The 8,557-nt window shown below is 41.7% G+C and overlaps 1 protein-coding gene and 1 pseudogene across 1 annotated transcript in view; one reads left to right on the top strand and one right to left on the bottom strand.

The window, feature by feature from the left end:
- LOC103253893 (oligophrenin-1-like) overlaps positions 1-8,557 on the top strand; it is a gene marked incomplete at both ends in the record, with an annotated part of 79,197 nt that overhangs the window by 57,698 nt on the left and 12,942 nt on the right. The gene's annotated exons all lie outside the window — the stretch shown is intronic.
- LOC103253892 lies at positions 6,072-6,718 on the bottom strand (annotated as a pseudogene).

The raw sequence follows: 8,557 nt of genomic DNA, 5'->3' as shown, positions 1-8,557 counted from the left end.
CCCGCGGGCTCAGGTAATCCACTCACTTCAGCCTCCCAAGGCATGGGATTACAGGCTGAGCCTCCGAGCCTGGCTGTTTAAGGAACTTTTAAACGTAATTTTGGCGAAGTCTCAGAAAGAAAAAAGAAGAGTTATAGAAAAAGCTTCATTTTAGGGAATACATAAATAATCATGTATGGGATATTGATAGAAATGTGTTCATTAAGGGTGATTCTGATGAGATTTTAGGTGGAAATAAGGACCATGTTATTGGACAATGAAGAAAAGCCACTCTTTGTTATAAATGGCAAAGAATTTGGTTGAAGTATATGCTCGTGTTCTGTGGAAGTTAGAACTTTCATGCAATAAAATTGGAAATTTTTTTTTGTTGCATTGGGTTGTCACGCTGTCATCCAGACTGGAGCACAGTAACCAGATAACTGCTCACTGCAACCCTGACCTTCTGGGCTCAGGTGATCCTTCTGCCTCAGCGTCCTGAGTAGCTGGGACTATAGGCACATGCTACTATGCCTGGCTAATTTTTTGTAGAAATGGGGTCTCGCTATGTTGCCCAGGCTGGTCTTCAATTCCTTAGCTCAACCCTTCCTCCTGTCTTAGCCTGCCTAAGTACTGGGATTATAGACCTGAGCCACTGTACCTGGCCAAAAATTGGATATTCAACTGAAGAGATTTCTCACCAAAATGCAAGACGAGAGAAATGGAGTGATTAAGGAATTCTTTAGCAAAATTGAACCAGATCGTAAAGATTTGGAAATGCTTGGCCTATCCACATTGCAAAGAATAAGTATGTTCTGAATGGAGCACTAAGTGTATGGCTGGGTGGCCACTTGATAAGACATGCGTGGTTGGGAACCAACAACCTAATGAGTCATCTCAACAGAAGTCATAGAGAATGGGATTATATCTGCAGAACCACTGCCAGCTGAGATTCAAGAAAACAGAAAAAAACAGAATTGATGAAGGAAATCTCTGAATATATGCTATCCTTCAATAAGTGGGAAGAAGGACCCCAAAGGTGATTTAGAGATCACTGAAGTGGTCACTCCTGTTACAGATCCTGGGGACAAGCCAGTATCTCCTTGGTTTCAGATGATGGGACTGACTCAAAGAATGGGCCACTGCATGGAGCAGTGTGGCCAATCTCCCTCCAACTCCCTATAGATAGCCGCAACATGGGTCATGCTCCACTCACCCAATACCCATCACCACGACGTTGCCCCCCCAGTGGACTTACAAACCAGAGCATTGAACCAAAGAGAATTGTTCTCAAGGCTTAAGATTTTATGACGTTTGCCTTGCTGGGTTTTGGACTTGCTTGAGACCTATCACTTCTTCCTTCTTTTGTAGTTTTCCCTTTTAGAATGGGAATGTCTGTCCCATGCCTGTCTGAACATTTGTTTTAGAAGTATATCACTTGTTTAGTTTCACAGATTCACAGGTGGAAAGGAATTTTTTCTCAGGATGACTGTACCTTGAGTCTCATCTAAATCTGATAGAGATGCTGTTTAGATGAGACTTGGAACTTAAGAGTTTAGAACTGATCCTGGGATAATTTAAGACTTGTGTAGTTGTTGGGATTGGATGAATGTATTTTGCATGTGAGAAGGAAATGACTTTTGGTAGGCTAGGGGTAAAATGTTATGAACTAAATATTTGTGTTCTCCCCAGATGTGTTGAAATTCTGACCCTCAATGTTATCGTATTAGAAGGTGTGGGGCCTCTGAGAGTTTATCATGGTGGAGCCCTCATGAATGGCATTCATACCCTTATAAGACAAAGCAACAGAAAGGTGATTTTTTTCTAGGGCTCATGAGTACACAATGAGAAGACAACTATCTGCATATCAGGAAGATGATCCTTGCTAGATACCAATCAATCTGATGGTGTCTTGCTCTTAGTCTACCCTGTCTCCAAAATTGTGTAGAATAAATGTTTATTGTTTATATCACCCAGAGTAAGACAAAGGTTGAGGGGAACTTGTTCCCTCTAAGAAAGGTAGTTGCCAGGCTCGGTGGCTCAGCCTGTAATCCCGCGCTTTGGGAGGCTGAGGTGAGTGGATTGCGTCAGCCCGTGGGTTCGAGACCCGCCTGGGCAACTTGGCAAGATCTCATCTTTGCAATAAATAAAAAAGTCAGCTGGGCGTGGTAGTGCATGCCTGTAATTCTGGCTACTTGGAAGGCTGAGGCGAAAGGATCGCCGGAGCCCAGCAGGTCGAGGCTGCGGTGGCCGGGAGCGGCCACTGCACTCCAGTCTGGGCGACAGAGTGAGACTCCAACTCAAAAAAAAGAAAGAAAGAAAGGTAATCATTTAAAAAGTAACAACATGGGGAATTGGCTTCTGGCTGTTTGGCCAACTAGCTCTGTACCTGTGGATAAGTTGGAGTTTCAGTTGCTCCATCTCGGAAATGAGAAACTCGATAATAATAGTATTGTTTATCGACTGCCTACTATATATGTTGAGCACTAGTATAGGTGCTTTACATTCATTCTCTAATCACAAGAACTCTGTGAGCTTCTGGTATTATCTCCATTTCAGGTGTAACTGAGGGTTAGACACAATTAATAACATGACCAAAGGTATATCGTTAGTAAATGACAGTGACCTGGAATAAGTCCCAAGGGTCTTTTAAGCTTTAAATCCCATCATCTTTACGTTAAACTATACTGTCTAGATCTGTGCTGTCTATTATGGTAGCTGCTAGCTATTCAAGTAAAATACAATTAGCGACTCAGTTCCTTAGTCATTCTAGCCACATTTCGTGTGCTCAATAGTCACATATGTCTTGTAGCTAATGTATTGTACAGTGCAGATAAAGTACATTTTCTTTTTTTTTTTGGCTTTTGAAATATCAACTTTATTGAGGTATAGAGTACATACAATAAAATGCACCCACTTTAATTATACATTTTGATGTGTTGCTATATTATAAAATCAACACCATAGTTAAGATATTGAACACTGGCCAGGCGCGGTGGCTCATGCCTGGAATCCTAGCACTTTGGAAGGCAGAGGCAAGAGGATTGCCTGAGCCCAGGTATTCGAGACCAGCCTGGGCAACTTGGCGAGACTTTGTCTCTACAATAAATCAAAAACATTAGCTGAGTGTGGTGGTGCTTACTTGTAGTTCCAGCTACTTGGAAGGCCGAGGCAGAAGGATCGCCTGAACCCAGCAGGCTGAGGCTTTGGTGACCGTGAGCAGGCCACTGCCCTCCAGCCTGGGTGACAGAGTGAGACTCTAGCTCAAAAAAAGAAAAAAGAAAAAATATTGCTACCAAAGTACGTTTTCTTCATTGCAGAATGTTGAGGAGTCCTGTGTCAGATAATCTCAAATTCCTTTCTGCTTGACCATCCCATGGGTCTCTCTGATTCTCCAGTGTCTCACAAATGGATGATGTGAATAATTTTCAGTTTTAATTTCTTTTTTTTTTTTTAAGCTAGGTGTAGATCTTTTTCATATGCTCCAATGAGTATTCAACAGGTAGTTACGGTAATCTCTTGTACCAGAACTAAAATGTAGCATCTTGACCAAGCATTCAGCTTTTTTAGGTCTCAGAACACACCATCCAGTGGTTATTATTTGAAATATCAGTGTGGATAAAAAATATGACAGTAGCAAGTTTTGAGAAGAAAAAACAAACTACTGATTGTGCTTCTACTTCCTGGTATCATTAGCCGATTTGACATGGCGTTATTTGGAATGACTGACAGTTAAGCAAAGTGAGTTCTCTAGATAGCTCAGCAGTACTGGATCCAGCTCATTTCGTCTGGAATCTCATTAACATTAATACTTAGTTAGGAAAGGATATAATTAAAGGACAGAAGTATCTTCAGAAATGACAAGTGTGGTATGAAAATACTTAACCGCATGTTAAATAATAATTGTTATCTAAAACTGAGTAAAGAGGATGAAGATAGTCATGTGATGTGAAATCCTTATACCTGATTTACTTTCATTCCTGGATGAGAATAGCAGGAGGAAAGTAAGGATATGCTGCCATGGTTGCCCTTATATCATCTGAGTAAAGGGAATCAAATTTCTCTTAGAAATGGGTCATTATGCAATTTGGTCATACTTAACACCAACCTAGATGTGTGGCCTACTACATACCTGGGCTATATGGTATAGCCTATTGCTCTGTGTATTACTGTACTGAATACTGTAGGCAGTTATAGCACAATGGTAAGGATTCTTATATCTACAGATATTTAAACATAGAAAAGGTACAGTAAAAATATGTTATTATAATTTTATATTATATTATTGTAGATATTGTCCATTATTGTAGATATGGCCCATCGTTGACCAAAGCATCATTTTGTAGTGGATTACTATCCATCCTATGTCCCAGTTCTGGACTGAGGAGTTTACACGTGCTGTCTTCTTTAATTCTCGCAGCAGACCTGTGAGGTAGCATTTTTTATATCCATTATCTTAATGAAGAAACTGAGACTCAGAAAGTTTAAATGCCTATCAGTCTTTTTTCCTACTTTATCGTTGAAGCCAACCTTCATACCTACAAAAACCAACTCAGTGTGAGAATCCTGTGTCCAATAAAATATCTAGAATTATCACAATAGTTCAATTTAGGATAGAAGAAAGAGCACTGAACTAAGGACCAGAGACAACGTAGCTAACAGTGTATTCCTGTGTGTAACGATTTATTGTCAATCAGTTAGAAATTCACACCTGAATACTAGCTCTGTGATAATTTAAGGATTCCTTTAAGCACAATATTAAGCTTTCTCAGTAGCAGGAGCTAGAGGGAGGTACACTGCAGGAAGAAGGGGCTCTACTGCTGCATGGTGAGTCAGTGAAGTGGGTTTGAGGACAGCTGTTGGAGCCACTCCCAGAACACATGGTGCCTTAATTACTTTGAAGCCTTCCTCTGACCTGGCAGTAACCTTCTGCAGGGCTCTCTATATGGGAAAAGGCTTCATGCCCAACTTGTTCCGTGTCTTCCATCTGTAGAAACAAAGGATGGAAGGAAAGAAGAGAGGGAGAGAGGTAAAGAGAGAGGAAAGAAGGGAAGGGGGGAGGGAACGAGGAAGCAAAATAATGCAGATAAAGATGGGAACTAATGGTGGACACTTTCTTTTTTAACTCATCCTGTTTTTCAAGCAGGATTAAGCTCTTCAAGTGGTACTGATGCTACTACCACTTGAAATAAGAATACATGTCTCATGTGAAATCTATGGAGAGGTGATGGAACATGCATGGTGGGGAATGGCCTGATACTCAAATAATATTGAAGGCCAGGGAGCTCTGTTTTCAATTCAACTCGGGCAACTAGCTCCATAATCTTGGAATCTCAGATGCTGTAATTGAGTCATTTCACAAAGACAACAGTTGCCATCAGTTTAGCCATTTTGTGATGCTTTGGACCCAGTTTCTGTTATATAAGAACTTGTAAATGGCTGTCAGATAGTTGTGATGTTTGGTTTCCCAAACATGCAATCACAATACACATGGTTTCATAGGTATCCTCTCCATCAGAGGGTTTTTGTTCACGAAAAAACTGGGTGGAGCTCCTAGTTCCCTACTTTAGCCAGAGCACTTTCCCTTGGATTTGTTTGGTATAGTGACTTTTGGGGCAGCATTTCTTTTAAAACAGAACTTTGTTGGTTTAAAGTATTTCTAAATCACTTATTTATCCTTAGGCTGGATAGATCTTATTTTTCTAAATAAAAAGGTTATGCCTCAACTTTTTTTTTTTTGGACAAGCAGGGAAAAGCCCGTTTTATTTGCAGGACTGATCTTTGCTTCTGTTTTTTGTTTTTGTTTGTTTGTTTTTTGAGTTGGAGTCTCACTCTGTTGCCCAGACTCCAGTACAGTGACCCCTCCTGGCCACTGCGGCCTCGACCTGCTGGGCTCCGGCAATCCTTCCACCTCAGCCTTCCAAGTACCTGGAACTACAGGCGCGCACTATCATGCCCGGCTAATTTTTTGAATTATTGTAGAGATGAGGTCTCGGCAAGTTGCTCAGGTGGCTCTCGAACCCGCGGGCTCAGGCAATCCTCTCACCTCAGCCTCCCAAAGTGCGGAATTACAGGGTGAGCCACCGAGCCCGGCTAGGACTGATCTTTGTAACCACCGAGGCCACTATGTACTGACAAGGGTGGGGAGCCTTATTTCTTGGTCTCCTCCTCCTTGGACAGAGTCTTGATGATCTCTGTCTTGGCCTGCAGGCGCTCTTCACGGCGCTTGCACGCTTCCTTGCTCTTAGACCTGCGGGCTTCTGCCTGGTCCACCAGGAGCTTCTTGCGGGCCTTGTCTGCCTTCAGCTTGTGAATGTGTTCCATGAGGATCTGCTTGTTCTTGATGACATGCCCTTTCACCTTCAGGTAGAGGCTGTGATACATGTGGCAGTCACTCTTCTTCGATTCACGGTATCTCCTCATCAGCCAGTGCAGGATCCTCATCCTCCTCATCCAGGTCACCTTCTCGGACATCCGTGCATTGGCTGTCCCCTTTCACTTACCTATGCCCATGTGCTTGCCCTTCCTGCGGGCCAAGGTGTTCTTCCAGCATCGAGCCTGGGAATTCAGTCACTGGCTTGCGGATGATCAGCCCATCTTTGATCAGTTTCGGAATCTGCTGACGGGAATTGGCATGGGCGATTTCATTGGTCTCATTGGGGTCCAACCAGACATTGTTTTTGCCACAGCATAGGACACTGGAGGCAAGCCTCTTTAGAAGCCTGAGTATACTCATGGCTGCGGCTGCGAAAGGAAAGAACAATGCCTCAACTAACCTCAGTTTACAATCTTTAATTTTTGAAATCATAAATGTTTCGTTTTTGCATTTTAAAAATTGAAGTCATATAACACGCATACACATAAACATATGGTTGAAAAAAAAAATAGTAGTACAGGGTATATAAAAAATAAAAACCTTCCAGTCTTTCCTTACTACTCAGCACTGTTCACTTTAAATTTTTTTTTATTTTTAATTAATTAATTTAATTTTTTGATTTGGAGTCTCACTCTGTCGCCCAGACTGGAGTGCAGTGGTCGCTCCTGGTCACCGCAGCCTCGACCTGCTGGGCTCCAGTGATCCTTCCACCTCAGCTTTCCAAGTAGCTGGAATTACAGGCGTGGGCTACCACGCCCGGCTAATTTTTTTGATTTATTGTAGAGATGAGGTCTCGCCAAGTTGCCCAGGCGGGTTGGGAACCCGTGGGCTCAGGCAATCCACTCACCTCAACCTCCCAAATGCGCAGGATTACAGGCTGAACCACCGAGCCTGGCTTTTATTTTTATTCTTTTTAATTTTTAGATTCAGGGTTCCCCATGTTACATGGAGAAGTGTTCACTTTTAACCATTTATATTTCATTTTTCTGTTAGTTACTTTTATATTTTAAACAATACTTATTGCTATTTTGAAATTTAACTCTAGTAATTATTTGTTTCTCTTACAGTGAATATAGGCGATCATTTTACACACTTCTCCCTTACTCCTTCTTTCAATTTTTGATAATTATAATGCCATTTTACTTCTATTGGTCACTTCTGTTAGTTTACATAATGCACTTAATCTCTTATTTCATACTCCGTCACCTTTTGACTTTGTAAGGTGAAGACATTGCCAACTCTGTCTTCCCTTAGGCTCCTTGTAGCCCTCAATTCCTGTCAGTCCTACCTTCACTTTTCACTGTTGGGGGTGGTAACATTACTATTCTAGTCTAGAACCTTAATGTAATCATCTTGGGGGTTTTTATTAGGTTCATTTTATAGTGGCAAGAAACCATTGGGAAATTTAGGATTTGAACCCAAGTTCCTTGGCAGTGAGTGCATGAACTTTGCCATATTATATACTGGGTCAGTGTAAGTGTAAATTTGTGGTGCCGAGGATAGATCAAGGATGATTCCCTTCTTTACTCATCTTTCCTAACTTTTTGTCTATTAGGCTTACATCTCTTTGTTCACCTACTCTAGATTTGTTTGATTAATTACTTCTATCTCTGTCACCTCTCAAAAGCCCCAACACATGCAAAGTTTGTGAGTCCTGCTTATGTGTACCTTTTAGCTATCATTTGATGAGCAGAACTCTTCTCATCATCATTCTGCTTCACATCACCATGCAGTTTCTCCCTCAACTCCCTGACCTAAGATCAAGGGAGGACAAACAAGGCTTAGCTTAGTTCTGTTCATAATGGGTCTTTCATCTTTTAGTGTAGAATGCTGGACTGTCCACTAGAGATGGCAGAATAAAGACTCAGTCATCTCCTTTTAGACACATGACAGGGAGAGTATTTGTACCCTTTGATTCATATTTTTTAGGTCTTGTCAGAGTTGCCCACAGTATTATGTTTTCAGTTCTTTTTCAAGGATATCCTTGCCAGAGAGGAACAGTCAGTGAATTGAGCCTTTTTGTGGTTTCTGGTAGGACCAGGGCCAAATTGTCTGACGAAGATATCTGAGTCTGCATTTGACCCACTTCATGGAGAGTGGGAGCTGGTGTGGAGGCTATGATATAGTGTGTTGTTACCCAACAGATGGCAAGCAAAAGGGCATTGACAGCAGGACATGGGGTTGTCAATCTTACTGCTGTTTCTT

This window comes from Carlito syrichta, unplaced genomic scaffold, assembly GCF_000164805.1.
Source record: "Carlito syrichta isolate Samal-C Ts95f unplaced genomic scaffold, Tarsius_syrichta-2.0.1 Scaffold256349, whole genome shotgun sequence".
In the NCBI taxonomy this organism is placed as follows: Eukaryota; Metazoa; Chordata; class Mammalia; order Primates; family Tarsiidae; genus Carlito; species Carlito syrichta.
The sequence above is the reverse complement of the archived record's forward strand: the minus strand, read 5'-3'. Positions and strand labels throughout refer to the sequence as shown.